Source organism: Neofelis nebulosa, chromosome 8 (genome assembly GCF_028018385.1).
Source record: "Neofelis nebulosa isolate mNeoNeb1 chromosome 8, mNeoNeb1.pri, whole genome shotgun sequence".
Classification (NCBI taxonomy): domain Eukaryota; kingdom Metazoa; phylum Chordata; class Mammalia; order Carnivora; family Felidae; genus Neofelis; species Neofelis nebulosa.
This window is the reverse complement of record NC_080789.1, coordinates 60,415,447-60,429,619: the sequence shown is the minus strand read 5'-3', so window position 1 is coordinate 60,429,619 and position 14,173 is coordinate 60,415,447. Positions and strand designations below refer to the sequence as shown.

The following is a 14,173-nucleotide window of genomic DNA, read 5'->3' as shown; positions in this document are numbered from 1 at the left end:
TATCTGAAAGTATGCAATTTCTGTGATGATACTTTTAGCCTGGATCCAACATTTCTTCCTGGGTGAGAATCAAAATAATCTACATGTGCAAAGATTCCTAGGATATGTTGTGAAGTATCAATACTTGTAGAAAAGTTTCAAGATCCAAGAGAAAGGGCCCAAAGCCAAGAGACGACTTTTAACTGGAAGAATCTCTTCTGGATCACTTTAAGTAAGAAAACAGAAAAACAGAAAAAATGTGTCCAACTCAAATAATGGTGAGAGAAGGCAAATTCTAGATAAGGTGATGATCCAAATTATGAAAACATCACTACCATCTCAGTATCTGCATTTCAAATGTGAATAAATTTGAGGATTGAGGAACAACACTTATATTTGCCATCAAGTTTAAATTCTAATAGTAATTACAGTACTACGAAGACCACACTGGGTTAGGGCAGTGTCCACAAGTATGAAAACTGTCCTGGAGAAGTTAAAAAGAGACTGAAGGATACCCATTCCATTAGGTGAAGTGGGGACCTGAGCCAGAAATATTCTTCTGTTTTTGCCCAAGTGTACCAATCAGGTAAGTCAATCAGATGAAGTAAAATAATGAAAGGTGAAGAAAAAGCGAAAAGGTTGCCTTAGAGTGTTCATTTAATCTAGCTCACTCTTCCTAGAAAGAAAAAACAACCAAAGAAGTGGAAGAATGCTGTGCTTCATATGTAATTCAATAGCAAGGGTTATTAAGCAAATCTCTTTTTGCTAATTGCAACAAAGACAGGGCCAAAATTATACTGACAATGTACATGATTAAGTGAAAGAAGTAAAAAAAAAAATCACATATCATCTGGCATGACTTTATGTTTCACCCATTATTCATTACCATGTGGTATTGAGAGACCCCTCTCTCATCAAATTCAATTTCTCAAATTGTCCTTGCAGATTGGAGAGAAGTCAGAAGTTAGTAATGAGAAACTATACAGCAGGCTGAAACCAATTCATCCTTTTGGGATTGACTGATAATTCAGAGATGAAGGTTCTTTTTATTTTTCTACTTATCACATACATGTTGAGAATAATAGGGAATTGGACTATCATCATGCTTTCATTTATTGATTCTCATTTTAAAATTCCCATGTATTTTATCTCAGAAATTTCTCATTCTTAGAAGTCTCACTCACAAGTGTTTATGTTCCCAGATTCCTTTATAGCATATCCACTGGTGATAATACCACTACTTACAATGCTTGTGCTACTCAAATATATTTGTCATAATTTTTGGAGCAATGTAATTTTTTCTCCCGGTTGCCATGTCACATATCATTTTGTGGTTAATGTATACCCCTGCATTATGTGACCATCATGAACCAAAGGGTCTGTACTATCCTTATCCTTGGCTGTTGCCTGACTGATTTATTGTTGTGTTTACTCGATGTTGTGTGGACTTTCAGGTAGAATTTTGTAACTCCACTGTCATTGATCATTTTGGCTCTGATGCATCCTCTCTCCTAAAAACTTCATGTTAAGATACATAGTACATAGAGAAAATGATCATTACCTGTGCTTCACTAACATTAATCATGGCCCTCATTTCTGTGGTGCAGCTTTGTATTTACATCATCCAGACTATCTTCAGGTTTCCTTCTCCTCAACAGAAAAAACAAAAAAAAAACTTTTCCACCTGCTCTTCCTACATAATTGCAATTTCTATCACCAGTGGCGGCTATATCTTCATCTAGATTGTTTTCAGCAAAAGAAGGAGTGACCATTAATAAAGGAGTATCAGTACTCATTAATTCTGTGGTCCCTTTTATTTATATCCTGAGAAACAAGCAAGTGAAGCAAGGTTTCAAGAATTCAATCAAAAGAATGAAATCCCTATCAAAGTAAGAATGAAGACACTCAGAAATACTTCCTCTTAATAGTCTAGTCAACTTGGCTGCATCCAAAATTTGTCAGTGTAGGCTTCTTTCAAAAAACGTTTAACGTTCATTATGAATCTACCCTCATATCATTACCTTCCCTTTTATTGTATGAAAGACAATAAATATGTGCCTTTCCTCATTAAAGTAATATAATGAGTTTTTGGCAACTGAGTTGTAAAAGTCCCCTACATATTTTGGAGATTAACCCTTTATCAGATACTAGGTTTGCAAGTATTTTCTCCCATTCCATAGGAGATTTTTTTTAATGACAATTTTCTTCTTTTTTTATGTTTAGAAAAGTACCATTGAGATTTTGATAGGGATTCCAGTGACTCTGTAGATCACTACAGATCACTGTCCATTCATAGTATGGAAATTTTAACATTATTAAGACTTCCAGTCCATGAACATAAGATATCTTTCCATTTTTTGTACTTTCCTTAATGTCCTTCATCAAATGTCATATCGTTTTCAGTGATTAGTCTTTCACTTGTTTATTATTGTATATTTCCTCTGGTTCCCACCAACAGGTAATATGAATGTGAATGAAATACATGTACATTTGAGGCATCATTTTTTAAATTTATTTATTTTTTTGAGAGAGAGATATAGCACGAGTGGGAGGGAGACAAGAGAATCTGAAGCAGACTCCAGGCTCTGAGCTGTCAGCACAGAGCCCAGCACAGGGCTCGAACTCATGAACCACAAGACCATGACCTGAGCCACAGTCAGACACCCAACCAACTGGGACACTCAGGCACTCCTAGGCATCATTATTTTTAAGTTGATAATTATGACTAGCAAAATGTCTTCCAAGAACAAGCTAGAAATGATCTCTTTCAGTAAATTTTCCTTGATCAGTCACGCACTACTCTGATCTTCATTTCCTACTTCCTCTAGTAGTCATGTATTATATGAATTATATCTGAATGAAGTTACTTAAAATAGTTGATATTGATCTGTATTGCTGGAGATAATTTCATTCTTTTTTTATGGTATACATTTTATTTCATCCCTCCTTTTTCACATGGACTACATGCAAGTGTTAATAAAATAAAATTTTAAATAAAATTATAAACAGTATGACATAAGTCTCTTCCTCACCATTTTCCCCTGCTATTCAGCCTGCCATAGAGCCATTCACTATGTGTCCTTTTATATGTCCTTCCATAGACATTTTATACATATACAAAAATGTTAGCATCTTTCATCCAAACTCCAAACTCCATTCTTTTTCAAATGCCCAAGTTTGGGGCAGTTGGGCAGCTCAGTCAATTAACTGTCCAACTTCGGCCTAGGTCATGATCTCACGGTTCATGGGTTCAAGCCCTGCATCAGGTTCTGTGCTGACAGCTCAGAGCCTGGACCCTGCTTCTGATTCTGTCTCCATCTCTCTCTGCTTCTCTCCCTCTCCCCCTCTCTCTGTCAAAAATAAATAAACATCAAACGTCCAAATTTTAAGAGCACAATACTAAATAAACAAGTAAGTAAATAAAAAACAGGGAATGATGGCTCAAAGACCAAACTAAATCTCCAACAAGTGACCCTAAGGAAACATGCTGAATTACCCAACAATTCAAAATAACAGTGTTGAGATGCTGAATAAGAATACAGACAACTAAATGAAATCAGGAAAAGGATTCATGAACAACAGTGAAAATATCAACAAAAAGACAGAAACTATAAAAAGAGCCAAACAGAAATTTTGGACCTGAATAATATAAGAACTGAATTTTAAAAAATTATCTAGGGTGGTTAAATAGTAATCTTATTCAAGCAGAAGAATGAATCAGTGAACTTGGAGATACAGACTTCAAGCTACAGAATGAATAAATCACAGGAATAAAAGGCACAGTATAGGGAATATAGTGAATGGCATTATAATAGCATTATATGGTGATAGATGGTAGCTACACTTGTGGTGAGCATAGCACAATATATAGACTTGTTGAATGACTATGTTGTACACTTGAAATTAATGTAACATTGTGTGTCAATATGCTGCAATAAAAAATGTTTGAGTCAGGGAGCAAAAACGAAAATAGAATGAAGAAAAGTGAAGAGAGCGCAAAGGATTTATGAGACACCATCAGGTGGACAAATACATACGTTATGAGAGTCCCGGAAGGAGAAGAGAGATGAAAGGGCAGAGAGCAAATTTGAATAAATAATGGCTGAAAACGTTCCAAATCTGAAAAAAAGAAATGGGCACACAAATTTTAGAAGCTTGAAGAAGTCTACATAAGATACTCAAAGAGACCCACCCTGACAGACATTATAAACAAACTGTCAAAAGTTAAAGAGAGAATCTAGAGAGCAGCAAGAGCAAAATATTGTCAGACACAAGGGAGCTCCTAACAGATTATCGAGGCATTTCTCAGCAGAAACTTTGCAGGCCAGAAGGGAGTGGGACTGTATATTCAAAATTGTGAAAGAAAAAACTGGCAACAATGATACTATATTCAGCAAAAGTGTCCTTTGAAAAATCAAGGAGAAATTAAGACTTTCCAAATGAGCATAACATAAGAAAAATCATTACCACTTGATCTTCCCTACAAAAAAAATACTACAGGGAATCCTCCAAGTTGAAATTTTAAAGGTCTCTGGTAAAGGTAATATACAGGGATACCTTGGAGATATTGTGGATTCAGTTTCAGACCACTGTATAAAGCAAGTACCATAATAAAGTGAGTCAGATGAATTTTTGGTTTCCCAGTGTACATAAGAGTTATGTTTACATTATTCTCTGGTCTATTAAGTGTGCAATAGCATTAGGTCTAAAAAACACTGTATATGCCTTAATTTAAAAATACTTTATTGCTAAAAAATGCTAACGATCATCACTGCTCCCAGAGAGTCATAATCTTTTTGCTGATAGAGGGTCTTACCTCAGTGTTGATGGCAGCTGACTGATCAGGGTGGTGGTTGTTAAAGGTTGGGGTGACTGTTGCAATTTCTTAAAGTAGAACGACAATAAAGTTTGCCACATCAATTGACTTTTTTCCTTTCATAATTTCTCTATAGCATGTGATGTTATTTGATAGCACTTTTCACCCATAACTTCTTTCAAAATCGGGAGTCGATACTCTCAAAATCCGCCATTGCTTTATCACCTAAGTTTATGTAATATTCTAAATCCTTTGTTCTCGTTTCAACTATCCTTACAGCATCATCCTTAGGAGTAGCTTCCATCTCAAAAACCACTTTTGGGGTATCTGGGTGGCTCAGTTGGTTAAGCCTCCAGCTCTTGGTTTTGGCTCAGGTCACGATCTCACAGTTCATGAGTTCGAACCCCACGTCTGGCTCTGTGCTGTCAGTGTGGAACCTGCTCGGGATTCTCTCTCTCTCCCTCTCACTCTCTCTGCCCCTCCCCTGCTTGCACGCGCTCTCTCTCCCTCTCTCTCTCTCTCTCTCTCTCTCAAGTAAACAAACAAACACTTTCTTTGCTCATCCATAAGAAGCAATTCTATGTCTAGTTAAGTTTTATCATCGGATTGCAGCAACTGTGTAACATCTTCAGGTTCCACTTCTAATTATAGTTCTCTTGTTATTTCCACCACATCCACAGTTATTTCCTCTACTAAAGGCTCATACCCCTCAAAAACAATCAACATCTATTAAAACTTCTGCTCATGTTGATATCTTGACCTTTTACCATGAAGCACAAATGTTCTTAATGGCATCTAGAATGGTGAATCCTTTCCAGAAGGTTTTCAATTTGGCAAGATCCATCAGAAGAATCATTCTCTATGGCAGCCCAAGCTTCATGAGATGTATTTCTTAAAGACTTGAAATTTAAAACTACTCCCTGATTCATGGGCTGCAAAATGGATATTGCGTTAGCAGGCATGAAAACAGTATTAATCTCACTGGAAATGTCCATTAGAGTTCTTGGGTGACCAGATACACTGTCAATGAGCAGTAATATTTTAATTTTTTTTTTAACATTTATTTATTTTTGAGACAGAGAGAGACAGAGCATGAACGGGGGAGGGGCAGAGAGAGAGGGAGACACAGGATCCAAAGCAGGCTCCAGGCTGTCAGCCCAGAGCCCGACGCGGGGCTCGAACTCACAGACCGTGAGATCGTGACCTAAGCTGAAGTCGGACGCTCAACCGACTGAGCCACCCAGGCGCCCCTGAGCAGTAATATTTTAAAAGAAACCTTTTTTTTCTGAGTACTAGGTTTCAACAATATGTTCAAAATATTCAGTAAAACATATTGCAAATCCATGTGCCCTCGTCCAGGCTTTATTGTACCATTTATAGAGTACACACAGAGTACATTTAGCATAATTCTTAAGGGCCTTAGGATTTTCAGAATGGTCAGTGATCATTGCCTTTGACTTTAGGTTACCACCTTCATTAGCCCCTAATGAAAGAGTCAACCTGTCCTTTAAAGCTTTGAACCCAGACATTGGCTTTTCCTTTCTAGTTTTGAAAATCCTAGACATCATCTTCTTTCAGTATGAGGCTGTTTCATCTACATTGAAAATCTGATGTTTAGTGTAGCCACCTTCATTAATTATCTTAGCTAGACCTTCTCGATAACTTGCTGAAGCTTCCACATCAGTAGTTGCTGCTTCACCCTGCACTTTTATGTTATAGAGATGGCTTCCTTTCCTAAACTTCATGAACTAACCTCTGCTAGGGTCAAACTTTTTCTTTGCAGCTTCCTCACCTCTTTCAGCCATCAGAGAATTGAAGACAGTTAGGACCTTACTCTGAATTAGGCCTTGGCTTAAGGGAAAGGAGAGACTAAAAGTGACAAAGACTAGAAAAGATTACAGAAAGCCTCCAGAAACAATGACAAAACAAGTAATAAAATCCCAACAAATGTATTATCAATAATTACTTTGAATGTAAATGGATTAAATGCTCCAATAAAAAGACATAGCATGTCAAAATGCAGGAAGCCCCATCTAGGTACTCCCTATAAGACGCATTTTAGACCTAAAGATACCTGCAAATTGAAAGAGAGGGAGCAGGGAAACACTTATCATGCAAACGTAGGTCAAAAGAAAGTCCAAATAGCAAAACTTATATCAGACAAACTAGACTTTAATTTTTTTTTAACATTTTTATTTATTTTTTTTTGAGAGAGAGAGAGACAGAGCACAAGCAGGGGAGGGGCAGAGAGAGAGGGAGACCCAGAATCTGAAGCAGGCTCTAGGCTCTGAGCTGTCAGCACAGAGCCCGACACAGTGCACAAACCCACGAACCATGAGATCATGACCTCAGCCGAAGTCGGTCACTTGCTAAGTCGCGCTTGCTGTCGCGCTTCAGTCACTTAACTGACTGAACCACCCAGGCACCCCCAGACAAACTAGACTTTAAAACAAAGACTGTAAAAAGAGACAAAGAAGGGCATTATATAATCATACAGGAGACAATCCAACAAGAAGACGTAACGACAGTAAATATTTATGTATCCAACATGGAGCACTCAAATATACAAACAAACAAAAAGGAAGTAATTGATAAAACACAGTAATAGTAAAGGACTTTAATATTCCACTTACATCAGTGGACATTTCATCTAAGCAGGAAATCAACAAGGAAACAACGGCTTTGAATGACACACTGGACCAGATGGACTTATAAAATGCTAAAAATTTGGCACTCTAATGAAGGCACAGTTACAACTTGGTATAAATATATATTTGTTGGTAAGCGTGATGTTGTGGGGCAGGTCACTTCTGTTTGTTCTGGTTTCTATGACTACTCATGAATTAATTCAAAACATATGTATTGAGAACCTATGATATGATCGATATTGCTATGAGTACTAAGATCAAAAAGAGTAAACAGGTACTGACCCATTTCTACTGATGTGTGTATTACATTCAGAACATTCCATTCTAAATTCTAAAACATTCCATTCCATTCCATTCTAAAACAGCAAAATACTTTAAGTGCACATGGAACATTCTCCAGAAGAGTTCACACATTAGGTCACAAAACAGGCCTCAAAAAATACAAATATATTGAAATCATACCACATAACTTTTCTGACCATAATGCTATGAATCTAGAAGTTAACCACAAGAAAAGATTTGGAAAAGCCACAAATACACTGGAGGGTAAAGAACTGCTACCAAACAATGAATTGGTCAACCAGGAAAACAAAGAAATAACTTAAAAATACAAGGAAACAAAAAAACACAACAGTCCACAACAGTTTTGGGAACACAAACACGGTCCCAAGAGGGAAGTATATAGCAATACATGCCTAACTCAGGAAGGAAGAAAAATCTCAATTAACAACCTAACTTTACACCTAAAGGAGCTAGAAGAACAACAACAAAGTTGAAATCCAGCAGAAGAAAGGAAATAATAAAAATTAGAGCAGAAATAAATGATCTCGAAAATAAACACACACACACACACACACACACACACACACACACACACACACACCAACAGAACAGATCAATGCAACCAGGAGCTGGTTCTTTGAAAAAATTAATAAAATTGATAAACCTCTAGCCAGATTCATCAAAAAAGAAAAGAGAAAGGATCCAAATAAAGCCACATGTGAGAGAGGAGAAATAACAACCAACACCACAGAAATGCAAACAATTATAACAGAATATAATGTAAAAATCACATGTCAACAAATTGGAAAACCTGGAAGAAACGTACAAATTCTTCAAAACATATAAACTACCAAAACTGAAACAAGAAGAAACAGAAAACTTGAGCACACTGGTAACCAACAAAGAAACTGAATCAGTAATCAAAAAACCCCCAACCAATAAAAGTCCAGGGCTGCATGTCTTCACAGGCAAATTCTACCAAACATTTAAAGAAGAATTAATGCCTATTCTTCTCAAACTCTTCCAAAAATAGAAATAGAAGGAAAACTTCCTAAAACACATTCTATGAGGCCAACATTACCCTGATCCTAAAACCAAATAGAGTCTACATAAAAAGAGAACTACAGGCCAATATCCTTGATGAACACAGATGCAAAAATAAGACAAAAACATAGAGAGAAAGGCAAACCATAAGAGCCTCTTAATTATAGAGAACAAACTGAAAGTTGCTGGAAGGAAGGTAGGTGGGGATATGGGCTAAATGGGTAATGGGCATTAAACAGGGCACTTGTGATGAGCACTGTGTGTCATATGTAAGTGATGAATCACTAAATTCTACTCCGGAAACCAATACTAAACTATATGTTAACTAACTTGAATCTAAATTAATTAATTGACTAAAATGATTTGATGATTTCCTGTCTTACATTTAATTAATTAAAAAGAAAAAAGATAACATACCTAAATACTTGATACAGGGAAAATGTTAGAAGGTAAGTTTTCAATTATAGGTTTAGGGTGGCCTTACTAATATATTTATTTGGTACTCTGACTTGAAGTCAATTCCAAAATGTTCGACATAGGCCCAGAAAGATGTTCAAAGGAACTGGCAATGGGAAAGTATAACTGGGAAGGTGGAATGTTCTGCCTTAAAGAGAGCTGATTTCTCTCTTAAGGGGTATAAGCATATGCTTTAATATTTTATTCAACTAGTTAAACCAGTAAGATAGTAACTTTGTTTAAAAGGAGAATTTAAAGAGTGCCTGGGTGGCTCAGTCAGTTAAGCATCCGACTTCAGCTCAGGTCATGATCTTGCACTCTGTGACTTCGAGCCCCATGTCGGGCTCTGTGCTGACAGCTCAGAACCTGGAGCCTGCTTCAGATTCTGTGTCTCCCTCTCTGCTCCTCCCCTGCTTGTATCTCTCTCTCCCTCAAAATAAATAAACATTAAAAAATATTTTAAAGGAATAAACACTATAATCAAGACTACTGTTCAGTATCTATTAGATACTGAACAGATTAATATCCTATAGTGCCATAAAACTGCAATCTTTGGAATATCTTTTCCACTGAACAGAAATCTATAGTCAATGTGTCATTTCAAGGTATGTGGACTTTAAGCAAAGAGTAAATAACAAAGTATATTTTCCTGAATAATTAAATAATTTTTAGATGAGTCTATAAAATGACATTGCAAAGACAGGCATTTTCCTGCTTTATTTCTAAAGTTTGAAGATTTTTTTCAGTAATTCATGTGTGCAATTCTCTTGGCCTGTCTCATACCTATCCTTCCCCTGTTGTTGACAAGACTTATCTGACAAGTAGATCTTGAACAAGGATCTGGGTATGCTAGATCTATCCTATTTCCTTTCCTCTTTTGTCTTTTCTACAACTAGATTTCAGACTGCTTGAAGTCATTCGATAAAAGTTACCCATGCTGGTTGATGGGACAGATTTGGATCTAGCAATACCTGATAGATATGACTAAACAGTGATTTCTTATTGGAATGTCCAAAGTCATATTTTTAACATCTCTATCTGTAACAAAACTGATACTTTAATAACCATTTAATTGCCTACTTTCTCTAATTGACTCAGAAATCAACCAAATAAGGATGGGATTCCCTTACAATCCCAACAGTGGTGAGGGACCCATACACTTTTGTGAATATTATGTGGCATTACACATTGGAAGCAAAGTGTGACAATACACTTCAAAATTCTAATTTTGTTTCATGTTTATTCATTTTTGAGAGACAGCAAGTGAGTCAGGGAGGGACAGAGAGAGAGGGAAACACAGAATCTGAAGCAGGCTCCAGGCTCTGAGCTATCAGCACAGAGCTCGATGCAAGGCTCGAACCCACAAACCGTGAGATCATGACCTGAGCCAAAGCTGGACACTTAACCGAGCCACCCAGGTGCCTCTCAAAATTCTAAAATATAAGTGGCCTTTGCCTCAGAAATTCCTCTTCTGATAATAATGCTGGTAATTAAAGAAATAGATGATATTTATATACAATAAGATTTTTATTTTTTTAAATAAGATTTTTAACATATAACTTTATAATAGTTAAATATGGGAAGCTTTTTCAAATAAAGGTTGGTCCATAAAGAGTATATTGTGATGCAAATCTATATTTTTACCATGCAAAAGTATTTACAATAAATTGAGAAATTGATTATATATATACTACTTTCAAGTATATTTATACATTTTTCTACTTAAAGTACAGACCTAAAGCAATTTTGTTGTCTTTTGTTAACATTTTGTTATCTATGAGTTGAAGAGTAGCCAGAAATACCGTTTCATCAGAAAAGTATTGTTTTGCCATCAGAATGTATCTAATAAAATTGTTTCACCTTATTGTCTCCAAGGACATGATTCCCACTGCTGCCTCTATTAGGTATTTTGCCAAAATTCAGCATATATTATAATCATTAGTCATATTTGAACCTTGGTTACCTAGGACCCTTTATTTACCCACATAGAGAGCTCCTGCACATCCATATGAGTCTGAGATAATAAAACATCTATGTTACTTCACTGTGTAAAAGTCTATTTTTGCCCAGAGAAATCAGAAATCATCCACCAAAATCTTCTAAAAATCACCTTAGATTTCTCATCATTTAAAATAAATGACTTTTTTTTCAGGTTTGCTATATAAGAAATTTTTTCCTAGGTTTAACGTGGAATAGAATATTTTCTTTTGGTCTTTTTTTTTTTAATGTTTTTATTTATTTTTAAGAGAGAATACGTGGGGGACAGGCAAAAAGAAGTGGACAGAGAATCTGAAGTGGGCTCTGTGCTGACAAGAGCAAGCCCCATGTGGGGCTTGAACTCACCAACCTTAAGATCATGACCTGAGCCAAAGTAGGACGCTCAACCGACTGAGTCACCCAGGTGTCACTAAAGTGGAATAGAATTTTTAACAAGAGTTTCTGGGCAACTCAGAGACCACTACCTGCAGTAAAACATTGTCTGTGAATGTGTATGTCTCCATGAGAGGGGCATTTGTGCACATATTTGATTCCACTTATAATTTCAGTTTCATCTTTGGAACCATCAGGATCATAGAGTCATCTAAAGTCATGATTACCTTCCACAAGAGTAAGTATATTCTTATTTGGTAATTTCAGTTTTTCTTCAATTAACATTCTAGCTCCTTGGTCTCTGCAAAAAAATCAGACTTGTCTATTGAAATATGAGATGGAAATAAATTAATTTGGATATCTCTGAAAAAAAACCAAATAGTTATTTATAATGTTATAAGTAGTTATTTGTAATATTATTTTATTTTAGAAAAATTAAATTTTAAGGGATTGAACTCACTGGAAATATTTAATACACACATCAGTAGAGATGAGTCAGTACTTTTTCACTCATTTTGGCCTTAGTGCTTATAACAGTATCAGTCATACCATAGGTTCTCAGTACATGTTTTTAATTAATTCATGAGTAGTCATAAAAACAGTAGGAACAAACAGAAGTGACCTGACCCACAACATCACACTTACCAACAAATATGTATTATACCAAGTTGTAATTGTGCCTTCATCACAGTGCCAAATTATTAGCAATGTTGTCTATAGTGATCAATGAGCTAATTATAAATACAAATATTCCAGGGTGCCTGGGTGGCTCAGTCGGTTAAGCATCCAACTTTGGCTCAGATCATGATCTCACAGTTCATGGGTTTGAGCCCTGCATTGGGCTCTGTGCTGGCAGCTTAGAGCCTGGAGCCTGTTTCAGATTCTCTGTCTCCCTCTCTCTCTGCTCCTCCCCCACTCATGCTCTGTCTCTCAAAAATAAACAAACATTGAAAGAAAAAAAATTTCTAAATACAAATATTCTTTGAACTACACTAAACTGAAAATACACCTAAATTAAAGCGGTTTACCAGAACACTCACTTAATATTCCAAGATCACAGAAAATAAATTGGCGATTAGAATGAAAGGAGAGTTTGGGAATCTGGGACAATGCTCTGAGTTAGCGCCACAGTGAAGCACTGAGAGCTTTAAGAATGTTCTCAGTTTGGTTCAAAAGGGTCAGTTCCTATATGATTCTGTCTAAAAGGGTACTTGATTATCAGTTATTTCTCCCCCTGAGCATGATTAGTGCTCCTTTTCTGCAGAGATGCATATAATTCAAGGTAATTTCCTATCTGTAGGAGTCTGATGCTGTTATTTGTTACTGTCTTAATAGAAATACCATGCTTCAATTCACCAGACCTTAGAAAAGCACACCTCTAGGTTTCTCATTGGGTACAGATTGCTAGAATAAGTAAAAACATTCATCAACAAATTTTTACCTAGGAAATCCTTTTCGTCCTTGGAATAGAGGGAAAACAAAAGATATAGACTCTATTTACAAAATAACTGCTCTTTTAATTAATTACCTAATGATAGTTGAGAAAGAAATGTGAAATACCTGTTACCTCATGTCCAAAATTGCAGCCTCTCTGAACTCTGCTCTTAGTATTTCTTTACAGAACATTGAACAGGTTGTCAGAGGCACCAAAATTCACAAGCTTTATAAAGAATTCAGAAAAGAAAACACAATACTTGTAATGCCATTGATTAGTGCCCTCACACATTCGCATAAGTATTAGAGGAAGTTATGGAACAAAAAAAAGAGGAGGAGGAAGAAAATGAAGGAGAGAAAAGAGGTAGTGGCTTTAACTTATTATCTGCCAGGCACTCTGCATGAATTATCTCAATCAGTACGCACAATAATTCCATGAAAGTAGGTATTATAGAGGAAACTAATGCTATAAAGGAAAGGAGAAGGGGGAACAGCATACTCTTATTTCAAAGACAGTGTATAAAGCACAGGAAGCAAACTTCCTCTTACTAGACATTAGCCCACAGGAAGACAATAGAATCAGTCACACCTGCATAATGTTAAAGGCAGTCTCAAAAAAATCAGTTAATTTTTACCCCAATCAGCTTATATGTTAATGATCTTATACATAAAATCATTTTAAAACTTGCTCAGTTTAAAGAAAATACCTTGTTTTTCCACAGATAATTTTAAGCATGGCTTTTTATGGGAACTGCTAGTAAATAAGTGAAGCTAATTGAATCAGGAAATGTGAAACCAGCAGCCTGACTCTATAGACTGTACTCTTTATCACTATGATATACTATCCTTTTTTTTTTTCATTAAAGTATAATTAGCAGTGCTATGTTGGCTTCAGTTTTACAATATAATGATTCCACAATTCTATACATTTCTCAGTGCCCATCAAGGTAACTGTACTCTTAATCCCTTTTACCTACTTCACCCAGGCCTCACCCACCTTTCCTCTGGCAATCACCAGTTTGGTCTCTGTATTTAAGAGTTTTTTTGTTTCTTTTTTCTTTGTTTATTCACTTGTTGTTTCTTAAATTCCACATATGAGTGAAATCATATGGTAATTTGTTTTCCTGTGACTGACTTATTTCAC

The 14,173-nt window shown here is 36.0% G+C and overlaps 1 pseudogene; it reads left to right on the top strand.

The window, feature by feature from the left end:
* Positions 1 to 949: 949 nt before the first annotated feature.
* LOC131484000 (olfactory receptor 6C2-like) lies at positions 950 to 1,872 on the top strand (annotated as a pseudogene).
* The last annotated feature ends 12,301 nt before the right edge of the window (positions 1,873 to 14,173 follow it).